The following is a 22,708-nucleotide window of genomic DNA, read 5'->3' as shown; positions in this document are numbered from 1 at the left end:
CATGAATTAGAACAATTTCTACCCTTGCTTCTGAAGACAGACTGTTCTGCAACTGATTCTGTTTTACCAAAGTATTAATGAACAGTGAGAGGTGCTTAATGCCTAACCCACTTATTCAGACCACTTTGGGCAGCTCAATCTGTATCTTGAAAGGAAGCGTCGCCATATCAATGACTGTGGACAATAGCCAAACAAAGGAGATGTGCTGAATGCCCAATCAATCCTCACTGCCCCTTGTAGTAGCTCATGTAGAAGAGAACTAGAGCCCCGAAAGAGGAAGTCGATTTTCTACAGAGAAATCTTGCCTGAATTCACTGTCAATGGTGGTATTATGGGATACCTTTCATCATCATGGCACTAGTAACTTGAGCCCATAATGCAATGTCCATTTCTGAGATGCAAGACTCATACTTGAACTCCCACACCGCACGATCATCATGCATCAAGAAACTTCACTGGCTTCCCATTCACAAGCAAAGTGTATTCAAACTTCTCATGCACGCAGGGAAATCCCTACACAACACAGGAGCAGAATACCTGAACAAAAATATACACTTTCATCAACACAACAAACACCTACACTCTACCTAACGCTCACTCTCACACATTCCTCTCATCCGCAAAAGCAAAACTGGAGCTGCTCATTCTCTTAAATTACACCCAAGACATAGAGCAACCTCCCTCAACCCATCAGAGCCCCCTCCTCACTTCGTGAGTTCCTCAGGAACTGAAGACCTGGCTCTTCGTAAAAACACATTGGAGACCACACATCTACAAACCTGCCCAAATGCCTAGATACCCACTCAGGTTATTAGTGCACTATACAAATCAATATACATAACATAAGAAATCAATCTCAAATCGAGCAAAATAAACCTACACCTGGGTGGTTCTCCCAGCATGTCAAAAGCGACACTCATTCTGCAAGAACAATTAAGTCACTAACCTTCTTTTTTCTGAGTATTTAAGTTGGCTTATGACCAAAATACGTTTTTTTCATCTTCACTTCTGCACCCATTCAAAGAAGAACATTCTCCCGTCAGTCTAGATATCTGGGTGATATCCATCATTCTTCTGCTCACCAGGCCACCCCAGTTTAGACCCAGCCATATGCAAATCAGTCTTGACCTTATGCCTTATGGGAACAGTCCAGCCCGAACTGCCAAGCCTGGTCTACAGTCCAACGAAGAGCGTGTTGGTGAAAATTGGTGAAGAGAATGGGATAGCTATAGTGGAGAACCGGTTGTAACATTTTGAGCAACAATGGCCCAGCTGTTAGTGCATTGTGGATGGATCACTAACCAAAGTGTAAAGTCTTGATTAGACAAGTGGGCTTGTAACCTACCTAATGTAAATTAACTGCTGCCAGGAGTTGAGCTCTCTTGTGGATGGATCACTAACCAAAGTGTAAAGTCTTGATTAGACAAGTGGGCTTCTAACCTACCCAATGTAAATTACCTGCTGCCAGGAGTTGAGCTCTCTTTGTCACCGTCCACTGAGGGATACGTTCTAGGGCACCTAGATCCCTGCTACCAGAAACGCAAGAGGAAAGTGCAAGCAAAATACTGGACAATGGGCATACACAACCAGCTTGCCAAGGCGCCATCTCACACTCCTGAAGCTGTCATGTTGTGTATAAACTATGACATATTGACCACTCCAAATGACCTGGAATGTCGCCATGTAATTTAAACCTGAGATGCAAGTTGCCTCTCTTGAAGTGCTATAGAACTGTTTCATGCAATTCTTGCTATGAAAGGCCAGGAACAGTAGAGTGTGGAGAAGACCCAGGTACTTCCCCACATCTGTAATGTTCTATTAAGTGACTTATCGACCTTTGCTCACAAAAGTACTCCAAGCTATATATTGGTATGTTTGAAGCTTGCTGAACAGCTTGACAGGCATATATCAAAAGAAGACAGTAAGATTTACACTTGCCAAGCTCTCGTATTAGATGCAGCTTTGCAGATCAGACACTACACGTGGGCCTTAATGCCTTAACACATAAAATTGCACCCATGGTCTGCTTTCTTGGGTAAGCCAAACTGTCCCCAGTAGTGTGCTAAATGCATCTTTCTCAGTGAACAATATTTTAATATGATATTGAACTTTTAAATCTTCTCTGTAGTATCTTTCAAGAGAAAGCCTTGAAATCTTGCAATGCTATGGCTTGAACATCAAAAACTAGAAAGGTGGTTCTTGTCATTCACTGAACTCGTAGTACTATCTGCCTCCAAGAATAAAAGGCAGTAGTTGGTCATACAAATTTCACATTTCACCAGGAGTCTCTCAGGCACCAGCCAACTGGTTGGACTGGATTGTGACTATCTGTGAATTTGAAAATGTTTTGGGTTGCTGTATTTGACCTAGGTCATACAAACATATCTCATCATTGGGTTAGGAACAAAATAGGCAGATATTGCCAATAACATAGTTTCTGTACTGTGTTTTAAACAGTGGGTGCGGTTGATGCCTGAGCTCTTGTTTATGTTTATTTAGCAGCTATTATATCAGTAAAGGGAATGACGAATTCCATGAATACACATAAGAGTTCATTTGAAGTTATTTTAGGAGAGTTGCTCTAATATCCACTCAGGAAAAGCTTTTGAGGTAGCACTGCTCAACAATATTTATTACTCATCATCCAAAACAGAAACATTTTCAACTCATGCATAATTAATTGTTGGCCATGAATGAGTAATATTTACCTGGAGTGAGACCATGCAAAACAGAGGTTCTCATCACGGACATTAAGCAGTCTCTATGGAACTAATCCTGATGGTTGACCGCTCTTGGCCAGTGGCTACTACCTACAACTGAGGTGAAGGACCTTGGAGTAATTATCATCAAAGGTCTGATCATTGTCCAAAGAATCACAGCTGTTACCAATTTATTTTATTTTATTCCCGGATGTGTACAAAAATTGTTTTTTTCTCACATTTCCTCATAGAGTTGCTAATTTGATTCCTGTAATATGTTGTCTTGATGTCCTTGGAGCTCGTCTATAGTTTTGGTTATTTCCAATGAGAGGGTTAAGAATCAAAAAAGTCAGTACACAACATTGTACAGCATGTTGGGAATATAATTTTCACCTTCACTACATTAAATAGGAATAAGTGCAATTACCCTTATCTATTTGTTCTATCTAGGTGAAACATCACTTCAGTTTGCTTCCCTACCATTGAATGCTGCTATTGTGGCTGCTGACTATATTCCAGAAATCAAAGAAGTAAGGTAAGAAGGCAAAATTCCTGTTTCTCCTCATTATCCTCACCCCAAGGAGTAATAAAGTACCCTTAGATTGGCTATAATAACATAGCATTCATGGAAACACACAAACTGTCAATATTGGTTTTTTTACATTCTTTTCAATCATGCCTCCTTTTCTTTTCTTGCTTTTTCATGTAAACTGTGCAGTATTTTTTTCCTTAACATAGTTTTGCTAGACACTTAAGCAAAATAAGTATCATAGAGCACATGTCAAAAACTTCAATCTCCATTCACAGCGCAGATATTCCGTTAAAGTGGGGAGAAATGTAAGGCCAGAACTGTTCAACAAAGAGAACACTTGAAAGTAATCAAACATTGTCAGTTCACAAATCTATATTGTAATCTAACCGCCATTTCCACATATAAGCATATGGGTGTTGTCAGAATTTGAGGGGCATATTATCAAGGGATTTATCTCCGCTTTTTTGGCTTTAAAAGCCAAGAAAGCGGAGATAAAATGATCTCCCTATTACCTAGCTGTCGCTAACACCAGTTAGCGACAGCTAGTAGGAGATAGCGACCATCTTGGGCCCCGATTTGCATGTCAGAAAAATGTATCACTAATGACATGCAAAGTGGGCGTGCCAAGATGTTAGCGACTGGAAACAGTCGCTAATATCGCTATCTCCTATTACCAACTTTTGGAGATATTCGCGCTAAGCGCGAATATCTCCAAAAGCTAACACCTGCCCAGGAGCAGTTCTTAGCCATGTTATCCAATGGGAGGTGGTTAACATGGCTAAAAGCATTAGCTCGGTAATGCCTGAATATCGCAGATTTTTCAGCGATATTCATGCATTATTGACGATTTTTATCGCATTTGCGATAAACCTTGGTAATACCAAGGTTTATCTGCGATAAAAATTGCCGCAGCTCGGCAATGATTTTTTATCACTAACCAAGCAATAGCGATAATTATTGCTATTGCTTGGTAATATGCCCCTGAATCTTTAGTTGGCAGATGTATGCACCCTGTCCAAGTAGTGACCACAATACTTGTCAGTTTAAGCTAGTTACACACAAAAAGATAAACTGTGCTCACCCTCAGGTAGTCTGGCACAGAGCATTCAGGCTTTTCAAATAGGAGGACAATGGGAGCACACTGCCTCGCACTCCAGCACTCAGTTTGCCCCGATGCATCATAATAAATGCAGTGCATGATAACACTTTCTCTGGTGTCAGGCTTTAGTTTTTCACCCTTGTTGGTGCAGCCAGTGCTCTGTAGCACTAGACACATGTTTCAGGATAATTATCCTTCTTCAGTAGAGAGCAACATTTTTTGGGGGGTGCTGGAGATGCTGCCAAAGTCTTCTCAGGTCTCAGTACCACTCGCTGGGTGCAAGTGCATCAACCAGAGCTCATCAGCTCATTAGCTCAAGGGAGCCTTTTCAAATAGGAGGGGGGTGGGCGCACACTGCCTCACACTCCTGCACACAGTTTGCCCCGATGCATCATATAAATGCAGTGAATGATAACACTTTCTTTGGTGGCAGGCTTTAGTTTTTCACCCTTGTTGGTGCAGCCAATGCTGTGTATCTCTAGACACGTGTTTTAGGATAATTGGCCTTCTGCAGTTGGGAGCAACACTTAAAGAGCCAATGTGTTAAGTATTTGCGCAACCAACCCTCACAATAACACAATGAAAATACCACAAAATAACTACATGGAGGTTTAGAAAAATAGAAAAAACAATTACGGGTCAAACAAGCCCAAAATTACAAAAATTTAATAAGTAGAACAGAAGTTATGAATTTAAAAAAATAAATAAATAAATTATGTTTAGAAGTCAATAATGCTAAGGAGTTACTTGAGGTCGCTCTGCAACAGGGCAAATCCAAAGTTTGGGTTGACAGGAACGGAGGGCAAGTCGGCTACAGGACTCATGCAGATCCCGCTGAGAAAGTACATTGGATGGATCAAATTATTGAAGCCTTGATGTGTCAGAGAAGACTTGCGTCACTGTTGAGGCGCGCTGTCCATCATCGTCAAGCCGCACAGTCTGTCAAGGCGTTGTCATCTATAGGCTCCTGCATCTGTGTCAAAGAGCAATGCATTGGTTCCAATTGGTGCAAAGTCGTCACTGTGTCGATTTTGATGGTTCTGGACAGCAGAAATCACCTTTTAAGGGCCCAGGACTGGATTGGCACCACTTGGCAGGGCAGGACTCACAGATGGCAGAGTCCAGGCTCTCTTGCAGAATTGAAGGAAGTAGTTGAAAGCCCTGAGACTTCAGAAGAGGGGGGAAGGCTGCAAGCCCTTGGAGTCACTCTATGTTTTTTCCCTCAGCAGAGCAGAGTTCAGCAGGCAGCAAGGCAGCTCAGCAAAGCAGAAAACATTACCTTCAGAGCAGCAGTCATACAGAGTGGAAATCATTGTAGCACACCAGTCTTTATTCCTGGCAGAGTCCTTCACTAGTCCAGTAGTATACTGTCTTGGTAGGGTCAGAGCCCAGTACGCATATGCAATTGTGCCTCTGAAATGGGGGTGATTTCAAAGCAGACCCTTTGAGTACACAGGTCCCCTTTCATCCAAGTCCTGTCTGCCATCCTATCTGTGGGGGTAATTAGCCCCTTGTATGGGACACAGGACACTGCCTTATCAGGTGTAGGTGTCAGCTACTCCTCCCTCTTCCTGCCCAGGAATAGCAGTCATAATGTAGATGAATGCAGATGAGTTCTCTGTCACATCCACCCTTCATGTGTTAGTGGCTGTCTGGAGGTAATGCACAAAGTGTAGCTCTCACCCATATGAGACGTGTATTAGAGACAGACTGCAAGGCACACAAAGCAGTAAGAGCAGAGAAATGTCTACTTTCAAAAAGTGGCATTTCTAAAACAGTAATGTTAGATCCAACGTTACCAGTAAAGAGGATTTAGCATTATCATTCCAAAGATATTAAACATGGTGCAGCTACTCCTTTCTATTCAGAAATTACAGCTTTAAAATGTTATAAGGAATTCCCAAAGCTATCCCCTGAGAGGAGTAGGCCTCACAGAAGTGAAAAATGAATTTGACTTTTCCCACTACTAGGCCCTGTAAAACGTGGTGTTACATGTTCTAACTTTTAGTTACACAGCACCGTGCCCTTGGTGCTTTCTAGGGCCTACCTTGGGGGTGACTTATGTGTAAATAAAGGGGAGTTAAAGGCTTGGAAAATATTTTTAGATGCCAAGTCTTAGTGGCAGTAAATTGAACACACAGACCTTGCAATGGCAGGCCTGAGACATGTTTGAAAGGCTACTTGTTTGGGTGGCACAGCCAGTGCTGCAAGCCCACTAGTAGCATTTAGATTAAAAGCACTTGGTATATGGTATACCACTTTACAAGGGACTTATAAGTAAACTAAATATACCAATCATGGATAAACAAATGTTACTTTGTTTAGAAGAGAAGCACATGCACTTTAGCACTGGTTAGCAGTGGTATAGTGTTCATAGCCCTAAGGCCAACAAAGAGCTACAGAAGAAAGAGGCGGTAAGCAGGTAAAAGTTTGGCGAAGACCACCCTAAGGATGACAGGTCTAACAGGTATGCTAAGTTTCATAATGTGAGCTAGTGTCTCATATCTTGATTATTGATATACCCTTCCTTTTAATGGCAATCACCCATCATTCCATGCTAGCAGAACATGAGCATAATTGCTTGTGTATTGAATTTACAGATGTGGGATCCATAGCATCTTAAAAGAGGTAGAGTTGACATGGCTTAATACAGCGGAAATCATCTCTCCCCATTGAGTTGTACTACTAACTAGGGTGGTACAGGGATTTGTTGTTACTATGTAAAATTCACATCTGAGATTGCCTAGTCACCCAGTTGAGGTGACCTAAGAAAGAATCACATGGCCACTATTTAGGCTTGCCCTACTAGATAAAGTGTCTTAATCTGTTTCAGCCTGTGCAAAGGTACAAAAATGGGAAGTGTCAGGATCAGATGAAGGTGGAACAGAGGAAAATTCCTATTCACATATGCTTCCTTCTAAAGACACACAGTATCTCTAGGGTTGGGGGAGCAGTGACCATAAAAGAAGTGGGTGGAATAAATAAGTGTATACCGCAATTTGCAAGCTTTGCCCATGAAATGGAAAGCAACCCATATTTTGAACTTTGTTTCTGTCACATTCACACTTCTCTTATTCACTTAAATTTCTTTAAAACACATATCTTGCAGAACTCAGCTAACTCTTTGATGAAATGTGGCAGAGAAGTCACAGTTTGGCTCAAAAAACTAGCTTGTCACCTGAGTACATTGCCAGCATTTGGTGTGCATGGCCCACCACAATTTTGCTGTGATACAATGGGTTCACATATAAGAGTGTCAATGACAAGAACCAAGGTTGTGGGGGACAGTGGACAGCCCTGCAATGTTCAGCAATTAAAGATGATTCTGTCAGAAGTGCTATTATTAACTCTGACTTTATTTGATTAAATTTGACTTTTGAAAGTTTTTTAAATGACAGATATTTCTAATGGGAGAGTACTGGTATTGTCCCATCAGAAATGTATGTCCATTAAAAGCACTAATTAGTTGCCAACATGAAATTACTCAAAAGAGATGGTGTTTTTGTCCAAAATCTTAGACCACTTTATCCATGAACAACCAGTTCATCTAATCAAAATCTTCTACAACATCTAAGGTGAGTACCTACAAAAAGTATACCCTCCCTATGTGCTATGTCAGGTGCACTTGCTGATTGCCTAATGCCCAACATACAGAGGGATTTCACAAAACTGGATTAGTCTAGATGAGCTATGTCCAACAAGCGATGAGCTAAAGAGATGTCTAATACCTTTTAAAAACATTTTGTACTCTCATTAAGTACTGTGATGGTCCTGTTTTCTGTGTAGTTTTTTTCATTCTACGATTTGTGAATGAGCATAGCATTGACTCAACCATTGTGATAGTTACATGGGCAGTAGATTCCCAGGATTTATTCATGATTTCCCTTGTGCCTGTTAGTTATAGAATGTAGCAAGGAAACAATCCGGTCCCAGACATTCATTGCCAGATAAAAAATAAACAGCCAGTTGGACCTCTGAAGGAATATTTAGGTCAAGGAATACTTGGGTATAGAGATCCACTTGACAATAACAGTGAAGACTGTAATTTAGGATCAATGTGTTCTTTTGAAATAGGTTAGAATAAATACTAAAAAATGGAAAGACATTCGGATCCTCATGGCCCTGTACCTCAGTGATTCAACAATTTCCCTGAGATACCCAGTCGTGAGCGCAAAAAAACCTTTTGCTTTTTCCCTTTAGAGTATCTGAGTTTTTTCATGGATTATAGACCCCTTGTGTGCTTATCCATGTTCCTCAAATGAGGCCTTACACATATGTATTACCTCCAACTTATCTGTCTGACACTCCAAACTCACCTTTTCTGATGTGGTCAAGTTCTTCTTTGCTGTAGACAAAGATTTAAACAAATGAGACCATTCAATTATATATTACCTCCAACTTATCAATCTCATACTCCGAACTCAGCTTTTCTGATGGAGTAATCTTCTTTCATCCTGTAGGCAAAGATGTAAACTCACTATAGAAAACAGCTTGTATCACCTTCTAAATCCAGCTTGAAGAGTCAATAAACATAATATTGTGAGAAAAGTATCTTTGCTTTTAATGACAGCAAAGTGTTCATTAGAAGCTTGGATTCCCCTGTCTCAATAAAGTACATTGTTAATTTGCATATACATGAAAATGGGCTAAAAGAATAAACAAAATGTGTTTTTGACTTTTCCATAAAACAATAAATGCAAGATCCCTGTGGTCTGTCTAGAGTCCAGAAATGGTCTACATTACTCTCCATCCTTGTTTCCAGTGTCTATTTAAGTATTGAATGTCAGTCTTAAAATGGTCATACTGATGATATCCAGCATCAGGCTCACAGCATTCCTGACTATACGAGTTCTGCAAGCACTGAGCATAGGTCTGAGATAAGACCTCCTCAGCCTTACACACAAAGAACAGAAGAGAAAAGGGGCGCAATTATAGTTCGTTGAGCTAACTATACCTGGTGGATATCAGTCATTTTTAGAATTTAAAATTAAAATCTTTTACTGACAGTCAGCCGAGTCCCCCCAAAAAATATAGAAAAGTAAAGGGGGCAAGGTAGGTATAGCCTTGGTCTTGTCAATAAATCAATCAGGGAGTTGTAACCGTGCTACTCTCATGTGAGGGTATCAAGACGATGAAGGGAGTGGAGGGGGTCCACAGTTCTGGTTAGCCGAAGAGCCAGGTCTTGAAGGTGTTCAGGGAGGGGGTGTGGCTGTTGTCTGCCGGTAGCTTGTTCCAGGTCCTGGCCACAATGTGAGAGAAGGATCTTCCACCTGCTCTGGCTCTGTGGATGCACAGAGTTTCAGCAAATTTGAGGTTTGAAGATCTGAGGTTTCTGTTGGGTACGTGGAAGTCGATTCTGTCATTGAGGTATGCAGGGACCCTGGCAGGGCAAAAAAGCATTTTTTTTTTTTAATTCACAGTGAAATTCGCAAATATACGCAGATATCGCTGTGAATGAACTGCGGCCTCCAACTCCTATTTATAGCCCCTGGGCGGGCCAGATCCCGGGCGCATACCGACTTTACACATAAAAATGTAGGTGGGCACACAGGGCCTCCCACCAAGGGTGCAAAAATACCCCGGAGACCACCACCTTCCGGGGCTCATGGCAATCTTAATTTGGGGGGCCACCGACCACCCTGGCCCGCTGGGACCACCACCTCCCTGGGGCTATAAATAAAAAAATAGCCCTTTATATTAGAAGTAATAAAGTTCACTCATACCATACATAAAAGAAGCATGTTGCAAGTCACAATGAAGTTCAATGACCTTCTAAATCAGCTCACTCTTTAGCCGTGCTTCTCTATTTGCCCTTGGAATGCCATAGAGTGGGGAACAAATTTACCAAATATTTATTAATTTTCTGAATCACACAACAGCCATCTGCTGATCTAAACATTATATTTAGTGTGATAGAATCGTGAACTCAGAAATACTGTAGGTGATCTGCAAGTAATAATAATATTAGTAATAATGATAATAATTATAATATAAATAAAATAAAAGTAATAATAAACCCCACCTCAGGATAAAAAAAAGCTGAGTCAGCTCTTCCATTTTTCAGATTGGTGTTGTACAGATCGCTGCATATTTTAGAGTCAAGCATTTAATACACTGTGACAATTCTGTTGCTTTATTCTATCAGTTAACCGGTTTAACTGCAGGGGCTTATCAAAACGAAGCAAGTACCTATTACAAACTGTTCTGAAAGCATGAGACCTACAGAACACTAAACAGAAATATACAATATAAAAAAGTTATTAATTTACAACTCATTAAATAGGCAATCTTCAGAATATATTATATTATATTATATATAATGTACTCTTTACTATTAATTATTTTCTGTGCAGAGGTGTTTGGCCTCACTTAAATCTTTCTAGCAATCTAAAACAAAACTAAAATTTTATGGGAATATTCATTTTTTAAAGCATGTAGCTTTACTCACAATCTGGTTTGCTTATGTCGGGACTACTATGTAATACTGACCGTGAATTTAAAATTACAGGTAAAAATTAAAGTATTGTTTAATGGGGCATGCACACATTAAATGAAATATGTACAGGCATGATGTTTAACATGTACATTTTACAACACCATCTCATTAGGAGAATTGATGGGGTAGTTTGATTTTGTTCTTGAAGTGCATTATGGCTTAGAATGAAAAAATGTCAGTTATAGTGTAAGTCGAAGGTAGAGCAGATGAAAAAATGTCAGTTATAGTGTAAGTCGAAGTTAGAGCAGTGCACTGTACTGCTCATCTGCAAAACCTACAAGTGGCATGTTTCCATACATGAAGGAATGTGTGTGTGTGTATATGTATGTATATATGATATGTTTAAGAGTTTAATTGTTTCTTATATATGTTCTCTCTCTTTCTTTCTCTCTCTCTATATATATTTATATAGTATAGTTTAAGATTTAAATTGGCTGTTATTTTTCTTACAGATTCATCATTAAAACGTTTATAAGACTGAACAAAAGAAGAGAATTAAAAGGTTACTTGTTCACAACCGATGGGTAAGGAAATATCTCAAAGTAATGTTTTCAAAGCAGGCCTCAGGTGCTTCAGCCTAAATACTTGTCCTTTTATAGCAGCTCTGTTCCTGTGACCCAGTATTATAAAGCATTACCTTAACATATATTTGTTGTAAATGATAAATAACGTAAATAAAATCTAGTCTACAATCCTCTGAAATAACACACAGTGTCGGAGTTTTAACATTTCAGTGGCTGAGGTGATGACTTCAATAAATATACAACCCATTAAGAGTACATTTCAGACCCAGCTAAATTAGGTTGACATTCAAATCTGTATATTTGTGTTTTATTTGATATTAAAAGCATTGAAACAGTCTGTCGCTCCACAATCCATGTGTCTATATTTATTGTAAAATATGTGTAATCTTTGTTTGATTAGTTTAGCTGTCTAAAACACCCAAATATTAGTACTTGACTTGAAGTCCCTTATGTAAGTGTTTTATCACGAATGAAGAAATAGGTAATACTTCCTTAAAAGTCTAATAAAATGAATATATTTTACTATGTGGTTAAATATACATGCATGCCTATAAAACTTGAATGTAGCATAAGAAAGCATCAGTAACTTCAAAAATGCAACAATGATCAATGTTATCATTAGAAAACCTCACTGTTCCTGTCAAAGGCAGATTACATTCTAATCAGATTCCCACCTACATTGCCCAAATAGTACCTTTGAAGCATGTTTGTAAATGCCTTATCATAAAACATAATGAACTTTTTTTTAAATAACTTAAAGTCTTCCATGAGAACAAATTCAATTAATGTCAAATCAATTTATAATCTTGATAGCCCAGCTCCTAGTGGGCCATTATTGTTAATTTTCATGTTTATCCCTTGAACTAATTAATCTAAAGAAAGCTGTACCATAAAACTATTGGCCAGAATAACTCTGGACAATCGGAATAATATGGATGATGCATGAATCAAATGACTTCTATGAAAGTAAAGATATATGGGATCATTTTTAATTTAGTGACCTGCCTGACAACCCACCAATTCATAACACCACCTGGTATCTGCTTCCCTGGTAGAGGATCTCACACCGCAGTTAGAGATCCCCTCCTGCCTCATGGGAATCTCAGTGCCCTTAGTGCATTCGCCAGTGCATCTATTGCATGTACAACATACAAAGACACTGAATGTGAAGGATAATGCTAAGCATGTGGCATGCTTGTTTGCCCCTGCTCGGCATTCTGTTTTATGTTACTGAAACAAAAGTGGGAGTGTGATTCAGAAAATCAAAAATCAAAAAATGTCTTCTAGCAAGTCTACCCATTACTTATTTTCCCAGCCGAGGTCTGCCATACCGTCAAGCATGGGAAATCAGTGATGGTAAAAACCACCTCTTAAAAAGGGGGTTTGAACACCACTATGACTCTGATCCAGTGATAGAAGGACAGCTGGTCAAGATTTCTGGTGGCAGAAACAGTTGAGGCTCCCCTGTCAGAAAGCATGTGAATCCTTTAACTTTAAATTAGTTAGAGGGACCATGATTTTTGAGTGGGGCGAGCAATGCCAAATTATGACAGTGCATCTGCCCATCTAAACCCTAAATCTAGCCTGTAGTCTTTCCTTGGCATGAATGCCTCCACTGCACATGATATTTAACCGGATTATGCAGATGCATAGGCTTTTGATAAAAGTGATAAAAATGCAGATAATTCACCATGTAATCATATTTCTTTAAATAATGAATAGTGACATGATATTTAAGATCAATATTAGAGATTGACCTAATTTCTTCAACTAATCAACTATTGAATGTCAGGATTGCAGTACCAGTATAGGGTAGCATTCAGGGATAGAACAATATATTATCCACGAGAGTGGTATTTCACTTCATGAAAGAATTCATCATAAATTCACAATTGTAAGATGGACTGGCCTCAGCATGGCATCCCATGAAAACAGATCTCATGCCTTGGTTAATGTCAGTGTTCATTTCTGAGAGACAATTTTGTGTTATCCATAAAAGTTCTAATATGGCTATATATCAAAGTCCCACCTGACCTGATTTTACAAGCAGTTATCTTTTTTTATTAAAACGCTCCTAAAGAGCATAGCATAGATTAAAATGTGTCCAAAAAACACTGCTATTTTCTTGTCTGGTTACTTTGGATTTTAATGTATGAGATTGTGACATGCCTTCAATGCTAGAATGATTTCTTGAATTACTGCTTTTAATATTCAGTGAAAATTAAAGGGCATTTCAACCATATTTTATGACTTTTAATAATTTACAAACACATAGAATGATTAATACTGCCTGTTATGAGCTGCATTTTGCATAGATTGTAAACAAAAATTTGGAAGCAGTGTTGAGGTTCAGTGTCAATTGCAAGGTTATCATATTTTTTTAAAACATTTTCCAAGCTGCCTGGCATATTTTATATATTTATAGAATGCACAATTGCTGATGAAATGTTGTCTAATTTTATTAGGTTACCTGGTGAAATTCCTTTCTATAGGATCTTTTATTTATTTATTTTTTGTAATTAATTCACTGATTATTGCTGATTGAATTATACTGTGTCCTTGCTAGTTGCATGTAAACAGCTTGTTGGATTTGCTCAGACTTATTTATGCTGTTTTTGACAAAGCATATGAATATGCAGTAATACTGAGGGACCATGATGATTTGAATTTAAATTATTTTTGTTGGGAACAATCCTAAAGTCATATGATCTACCAAGTATAAAACAACCCAAATATCCTCATAATGTAAATAATGAGATTATATTATATGCTAAATTATGAAATATAATTACAAAACAGTATTCAGTTTGACCTATTAAGAGAAATACATTTCCATTATCATTGATACCCGAAGACAACAGTTTCCAGGACAAATCTATAAACAGTATAGAAAAGATATGAAGATACTCAGAAAAGCAGAAGGGAAACAAGGAAGAATTTTAGATGCTAGTATTCAATGACCCCGAAGTTAGGCCACTGCTTCGGGCATGGATCGAGGAGACTCCAGGGCTTTGCAGACAAATTCCGATTCGAGGAAGCAACTTGAAGTAAATCAAACAAAAACAAAACTAATGCAATTTGGTCAGTATTTATCCTGATACACAAATTATAGGCAGTGTTGGAAAACATAGAAAAAGCAAGTTGCTTTGACTGTCTGACATTGGTTGATCTTATTAGCTGATCTGAGTACGCTAGATTATATGTTAAATCTTCCAAAACTTAGGAATTATTGCTTTTATAGAAATTGCACTCCGAATTTGGTGGACATCATGAATGGAGGGCATCGAAAGCTTCTGTCCACAAAGTCTCCTGCTTCATTTGGAAGTGAACTCTATGGCTACACTCAGAACTACACTGATTTACTCTCATCAGAAAAATGCTTTCACCTATCGCTGGCTTGAATTCCTATCCATACACCATTGGTTTTGTTACAAGTAAAGTTACAGACTAGCTGTGGTTGATTTTTAGCTTTTAGTCACCGATGTTATCTTTGGCTGCCTTAATTTTCATAGGAGAATTGATCTTAAAGACAAGATGAATAAGTTAAAGAGGGCATCATTGTTGCTGTGGTTAGCTCACATCAAACTTGTCACTCCTGATCCTGGTTTGGCTTGTGTCTAGAAGTCGTTGGTTCCAACAACCATCCTAACAGAATGAAATAATGCTTTTAGCCCTACAAGCCTGTGTATATTTTTTTATAACTTAACACCCACAAAAATTGTTTCATTTTAATTATGCATGAAATGGGCTTGGGTTAATAAAGTGTGCACATATATATATATAAATTCATATAGACACACACACCCACACACACACACATATATATATATTCACTGAAAAAACCATAGGTTTCACACCAGTTATAGTTACCTGGAAATTTTACTGACATAAAACCATTGAAATTCCCACGTTATAGTTAGTTGGACTCACTATAACTTGTGCGTGTAATGCACTGCTGATGACATCACATATTACATCACTCATGACATGGTCAGTGACATCACTCATGACACACTGATGACACCATCCAGTGAATGTGTGTCTTTCTGAAAAATAAACATGTTTTATATATGTATATGTAAAGGTCGATGGAAGAATAAATGTTTTAATAAGTGTCTTAATGGATGTTTTTTTTAAAAAAAAATTGATTGGTTAACTGGCTTATTAAGTGTATCATAGTGAATACATATATTAGCGAGTATTGTTTAAATATTTAAATGTTTGTATCAGTGTTTCACTTTGTGTATGTATAAGTGGCTGCATGGGTTGGTGAGTAGCTACATGTGTGTATATGGGTTATTAGATTTTTTTAGTATCAGTATAAGTGTCTGTATGATTTGGTGAGGGTGTTACTTCGCACATAGATGCATCAATGACTGACTCACTGTTTGTATGTGTTTTGAAGACAGCATATGTGCCGGACTGTATGGGTGAATGTGTGTATATGTATGTGTTAGTAAGTGAATGACTGTCTTACTAGTGTCTTTATCAGTAACTACATATGTTTTAATCTAGTATATGTGAGTATTGATGTATATAAGTGAGTATATGTGAGAGTGAGAGATTGAAAGAGTTCTTGTTTAAATAAGTATGTGTTTCTATAAGTGATTGTTTAAGAGAGTAACTATGTGTAAGTTTCCTTAGAAGTAAGGTGGTAGTGTGTGTATAGCTGTATATGCAAAAAAAATGGATGTTCAATAGTTTATTTGCATGTGTGAGTATGTGTGTGAGCAACTTTTGGAAGACTATCGGTGTGTTAGCGGATGTATAGGTGTATCACTACATATGATGAGTGAGTATATGTATGAATGACTATATAGAACTGTTGGTGAATGAGTGGATGTGTATATAAATGGTGGAATTACTGAATTGGTTGTTGTAACTGGTATAGGTATCTCCACTTTTTTGAAAATGTTAGTTTCTATTTTTGAATATGTGTTTCAAGGGTTACTTTACAGTGAAAGGTGGTCTGTCACTCTGTCACAAGGATAGTGTCATCAGTGATGTCATGAGTGATGTCACTGACCATGTAATGAGTGATGTAATATGTGATGTCATCAGCAGTGCATTACACGTGCAAGTTATAGTGAGTCCAACTAACTATAACGTGGGAATTTCAATGGTTTTATGTCAGGAAAAGTTCCAGGTAACTATAACTGGTGTGAATCCTATGGTTTTTTCAGTGAATTTCATAGGTTTTTAAATGCTAATTCCTAACTATAACTGGTGTGAAACCTATGTTTTTTTCTGTGAACTTCATAGGTTTTTTAACTGCTAATTCCTAACTTTATATAGGGCCTCATACCTATGTGTTTTTTAGTGAATTTCTAAGGTTATTTATTAGCAAATGTCTATAGCTTAGAAAGGTATTTTTTTCTAAAAATTAATCCTATATTGTATATTAATATAATATTTTTTTTAAAGTGTATTCATTTTTTTTTTATGTTTCACCCTGGAGCGCTCCCGGTGCGCGTACCGGTGTGCGCCCTGGTGCGCGTACCGGGGCGCGTCCGGTCAGCGCACCAAAAAAAAAAGAAAAAAAAATAATGAAGGAGTGAGCATGAGGAATGGGGACAAAGAGAGTGGTCTAAAGAGAAAGAGAGCTAGAGGGGGAAACACAGAGGGACTGTGTAATAGATAGTAACACAGAGAAAAGGTATAAGAGGAAGTAACTGAGAAAAGGAAAATGAATAAGGGAGCAAAAGAAGAGAAGAAAGAGGAAGAAGACTAAAGCAGAGGTTCTGGGAGAATGTGAATGGGTGATGAAAGTAAAAGGAAGGAAGGTAAAGGATGGGGAATGACGGGTAGTGAGGGAACCAGAGAAAAGGAACAGCGGTAACGGAGGGAAAGAAAAGAGCAGTGAGTGTAAGTAAAGAGAAGTGAAAGAGAGTGGATAAAAGTGAATAAGGGAAATAAACATAGAGGATAAGAATAAGTGAGGGAAGCAGATTAAGGAAACAGGGGTGAGGTAGGATGAGAGAAAAGTAGTGAGGTTAAAGCAAAGGGTGATGACAAACTACATTTTGTAGTCACACTTACCATATAATTAATGAAAACTTACTTGCATGTTTAAACTACGCTTTGTATCTGGGAAAGACAAAAGAAAAAACAAGTTATAATTAGTAAAATATATATTTTAAAATAGAAGAAACAGGTCAAGAGGTAAAAAATAAAAAAGTGTACTAAGAAATAAAGCAAGAGTGAAGGATACAAAAACAGAAATAGAGTAATTTAGAAAGACAAAAAAGAGGGAAAAAGAAATAGAAGGAGAACAAATTACTGAAGATAAGTAAGATACTAAAAGAATGTGAGATACCAAAACGAAATCAGGAAAGAGAAGAAAGTAAAAGGAAAATGAGTGAAAGGGAAAGGAGTCTAAATGAGGATCCATTAATAAGAAAGAGGAATGGAAGATGACTGAGAGTGAGTGAAGGGGAGTCACAGAGTGAAAGGAGGAAAGGAATGAGGTTAATATAGAACGATAGAGGAAAAAGGAGTGAGAAAGTAAGTACACAGAAAGACAAAGGGAAGGACTGAGTGAACTGCAGTACAATGAGTGAAGAAAAGAAAAAGAGTAAAGGAGCAAAAGAAGGAAAGAGAGGGGAAGAGAACTAAAGCAGTGGTACTGAGAGAATGTGAGAAAGCTGAAAAGTGGTACAAGGGAGAGAGGAAATGCAGACAGTTGAAATGGGATTGAGTTGTGAAAGAAGTGGAGTAAAGGAACAGCGATGAAACAAAGTGAAAGAAAGGCAGTGTAAGTGACAAAAGAGAGCTGAATAAGGGTGGAAAAAGGAAAATGAGTGTGAGACAATGGGAATACAATATAAATTACACAATGCAATCTATAGAATGACTTATAAAATATGTTACATTGTTTATATGGCTGAGATACCCGCCACCCCCTCTCAACACAATCCCCAAGAATGGGAAACTGGAAACGGTTCTGAACTTTTTGGAAGACGGGAGGGAGTGACCCTCCCGGCCGTATTTATTAAAATATGAAACAAAATTAAAACATTAAAATAACAGTTTCATATTAATGTACAATTTCATTTCCACATTGCGATGTTTGGCTAACCTTAACATATTCTCTAATACAAAGGTTCTCCTAGCCGAACTAACATCCTACAAAACGTTTAACTTGAAATTGTACATCCTAACGTTTAAGGGCCAACGGCACTTAAAACAGTGAGTTCAAACTCTTCATCATATAACAGCAGGGAAAAAAACACAATCTAAAAGATTGTGTTTAAAAAAAAACATATAAACTTACAAATCATATATGTACTCTAATCTATATTCACTTACTTTTCCTTGAGGCCAAAAAGTAGATAGTGAAGATCCTTTTGGTGGGAAAAAGTCTGCTGTTCTCTAAAACTTCTATTTCATCGACTTCCTATGAAAAAAGATCTAAGAACATCATACCTTACACTTTCCTTACGGCCAAATAGTGTCAGATATATGAGTATATTTTTAAATTTCTCTAATTAAACTCTGAAATTACCGTTTACCCGAAGTTTTCAAAGAAAAGCTCATATACCATTTTCACAATATTTAAATATTCATATTCCCTTTTTTGATCACTCATGTTCAACATTTCCTATAAAACTGATATCACTTACTGTGAGATCCAACTACAGTACCTATATGAGATAAATAATTTTAAACATTAGACTAACTAACTAACTAACTTTTATTAACTACTCCCGTCTTCAAAGGCCAATTACCTTTACTAAAACTTTGGTTTTAAAAACACTAGGTAAGAATTTTTAAAGTCATAAGGCAAACGTTGTTTATAAGTCAAATGAGAATCATTGCAGTAACTCCAACCTTTTTGACATTTTAAGTAGCATGTATAATGTCCTGATGTTGTCGAAGGACCGTCATGATAAATAATAGCTACAGTTGTAAAGGTTCTTCCTGAAATTGATAACTGAGAAGCCACAAAATTATTGATACAAGATGTCAATTTAGTTCCATCAGGTCTCTATCGTTGGAAAACTAAAATGATATACTGACCTTACCTTTGTATAAATAATGTGGACAGCATTGGACACTTACAGTGGGTACACACCATATTATGATCTGCTGCTTTAACTAGATTATTAAATGACACTGATTTACAGTCTGGAAAAGTCACATATATACATCTTTCAGTGTCTATTCTAGTAGTACTTGATGAACTACAGTTGTGGCAGTCATGCTGCCATTGATAAGAAAGGCTAAAAACACCTTCATCTTCCAAAACACCAAACATATACATTGAAAATTCCTGACAATCCTGCTGAATGTTCTGTGAAAATTTATCTTGACCAGAACACATAAAATATTTCGAATTTCTGTTACACTTTCTATTTTTGCTCTATCACTGCTACATTTCTCAAACACAGAATTCAATAAACCACACAATCTTTGATCCCGATTTTCAACAATCTGTTCTTGTAAAGTTTGAAGAAAAAAATCAACATTAACCACCACATTAGCATAGCAGTTGACACCAGAACTGTTTTCAAACTGAAATCCAACAACATTTTCATCAGAATCCTTTTTCTTTCTGTTTTCAATTACATTTTCATCTACTTTTGTCTTTTTGCTGCTACCTCACTGCAATTATTCTCATTTCTTCTTTTTCGGCCTACCACACGTTTTTCAAACAGAGGATATTGAGGCAAATGTGGAGCATACTCTCTTCTTAACCTATTGTATTCTTTAACACAATCTAGATCTGCACAAATCTTTGTCTCATCACACTCAATCAAGTACAATCCTGATAAAGTTCTGACTCGTGATAATGCCACATATTCCATACCCTCTTTAAACACAGATCTTCCAATGTTCACCAAAGCACTATCTACACTTGAGATTTATGAATTGTCACCGCATATGCCAAACAAACAGGAAACGGTTTTTGGCGAACATATAAGTCTTTTACAAGCAAAAATCTAGCAGCACAACGACTGATTTGTTGTACTTGTTCAATGCCATCAAATTTTATTTTTAAAAATTCAATTCCATCTCTATTTCTATAATTTACAAAATCAACAACATAACCCATTGCTCCATTTACCAGACCTCTTTCAACATTTAAATTCCTTCTCAAAATGATACGGCAATTTAAACACACATTCAGAGTCTTTTCAAAACCAGCTGTTTTAGAAATACTTTTCTCTAATGAATCCAATTTTGTTTTCAAATTTTCTGACAAAACAATTATTGCACCCATATGCTCTATTTTATCTATTGCTTCCAGTTTCACAATTTCTTCATTTTCTAACTTTAACATTTTGTTGTTGAAGATGGAACATTCTTGCAGAGTTGGCATCAAACATATCCCAGATTTCTTCTCAGTCATTTTTTTAAAAATATTCTCTGGAAGAATGTTTTCATTTGGATACAAATTTGAAATTAATCGAGCATGTAAAGCTTCTTTCCCAAGCTCACTTACTTTTCCAATTCTTACATCTTGTAGAATATTTTTATAATCTTCATCCTTTGCCTGTTGCATATTTTGAAGCAGTTCAGCATATTTAAAATGTAACCATATATTAACGTTTCCAATGCTTCCAAGGGACTTCCTGGTATCTTCATGTGTAAGGATTTTAAACACTGGTTGTCCTTTTACTGGAGTCAACTGCGGTAGATCTCCAAAAACAATAATGTGTTTTCCTCCAAATAACACATCATACTCTGTTCTAAGAATTTCTTGCATTCTCAAATGCACAAAAGCAAGCATTAGATTTGAGACCATGCTTACTTCATCAATGATAAGAAGTTTCATTTTCTTCAAGACTCTGGAAACTTCAGAACACGCATCTCCATATAGCTTGTTGTAATGCAATTTATTATCATGCTCAACTGGCAGCATTAGTAAACGATGTAGAGTAATCCGTTTAATGTTATTTGCTTCCAGTCCAGTTGGAGCGGTTACAACACAAGACAGCGATGATTCAGTCCTTTTCTGCAAATAAGTTGCAATGGCTTTAATCAGAAAACTTTTTCCTGTTCCCGCTTCTCCACTTACGTACAGTCGAACAGGCTTAAATGATGTACAAGAGCACACTTTTTTCTCATGTCTGAATCCATGTTCAATCTGTTCTGTGACTTCGTCATATATCTTTTTCTGCTCAACGTTTAGTTGCTTTACCAAATCTTTTAAGTTAACTACATCCTCTTGAACTTGTTCCATAGCTTTTTCCACCTCATCCATGGCAGTTGCAGCTTCATTTTGGATAATTGGTCCTCCTAGTGGATCCTGACTCAATGAAGTAGAACTCTGACTGTCTTGAGAACTGTCTCTAGCAATCTCTTCAGCACTTGTGGTTTCTTGCTCTATTTCTTCGTTCAACATTTGCAGATAGTTTGGAAAAACAGGACATTCTATGGTATCCTTGGTTGCATTAAAAGAGTCTTCATAACAGAGAAAATCTCCAAGTAGTTCCTCTTCTGTACGCCATGGCTTAAAGAGTTACAAAAGAGCTAAATAGTAAAATTCTCTTTTGTCTGGAGCTTCGCAACTCAATTTTCGATGATTAATCAAATGGCCTTTTCTCTGCTTCACTAGACATCCTTCATACCCAATGACAGCATATTTTCCATTATTGATATCTTCCGTGATGTTCCTCTTATAACTGTAGTTTTGCAGAACTTCATTCAAACAAGTGTTCTCAAGTTGAGTACTTCTATTTGGATAGTATGTATCCAACATGCTTGTCTTCAAAATATCTGTACTGTTTGGTTCTTTCTCCGCCAAATATTCAATTTCTTGTACAGATTTCAAAACTCGGTTTCGTGTTGCAGCAAGACCTAGACTCACCCAAATGATTGTTCTTAATTTGGCATAGAGACTTGCTGATGATAACCGATCAGAACATTCATATGCTCCAATTTCTCGATGCGACAACATCTTCAGACTGAAACTGTATAATTTCTTGCTTAGACTCTTTTCATGTGAAATGTCCTCCCACATTTCCTTCAGTTCTGTCTTTTCTTTTTTTGTGATGTAAGATGTCACATATCGAGCCACAGCAATAGAGTTGTCAGCAACGAACTGAATATCCATGTTAGCATTCCACATGGACAAAATCACTGAGTTGTAGTCGTTGATGTACTTGGACTCTTCGTTTCTTTTTAAATTGTATGTATTTTCGGGTGATTTCCTTGTCACAGTATGTCGCAGAGAAGACATCCAATTATTTACTCTTCCTTTAGAAATCACTGGTCGTGGAAACGCGAAACGACATTTCGTGAAGAATTTCTCCTTGTTTTTAAATTTTAGACGACAGTACTTTCCACAACGATGAGATTGAAAATGTAAAACTTGTTGCCTTAAACTGTTTTCTTCAGTAGTTTTCGGAACAG

At 37.4% G+C, this 22,708-nt stretch overlaps 1 protein-coding gene across 2 annotated transcripts in view; it reads left to right on the top strand.

The window, feature by feature from the left end:
• The first annotated feature begins 3,144 nt into the window (after positions 1-3,144).
• RGS17 (regulator of G protein signaling 17) overlaps positions 3,145-22,708 on the top strand; it is a 320,291-nt gene continuing 300,727 nt past the window's right edge. For both annotated transcript variants that reach the window (XM_086927222.1, XM_086927221.1), the window contains exons 1-2: positions 3,145-3,234; positions 11,279-11,350. The gene's annotated coding sequence lies outside the window, so the exon portion shown is untranslated. The remainder of the gene's footprint in view (positions 3,235-11,278; positions 11,351-22,708) is intronic.

The sequence above is a fragment of the Lissotriton vulgaris genome, chromosome 6 (genome assembly GCF_964263255.1).
Source record: "Lissotriton vulgaris chromosome 6, aLisVul1.2, whole genome shotgun sequence".
Classification (NCBI taxonomy): Eukaryota; Metazoa; Chordata; class Amphibia; order Caudata; family Salamandridae; genus Lissotriton; species Lissotriton vulgaris.
The sequence above is the reverse complement of the archived record's forward strand: the minus strand, read 5'-3'. Positions and strand labels throughout refer to the sequence as shown.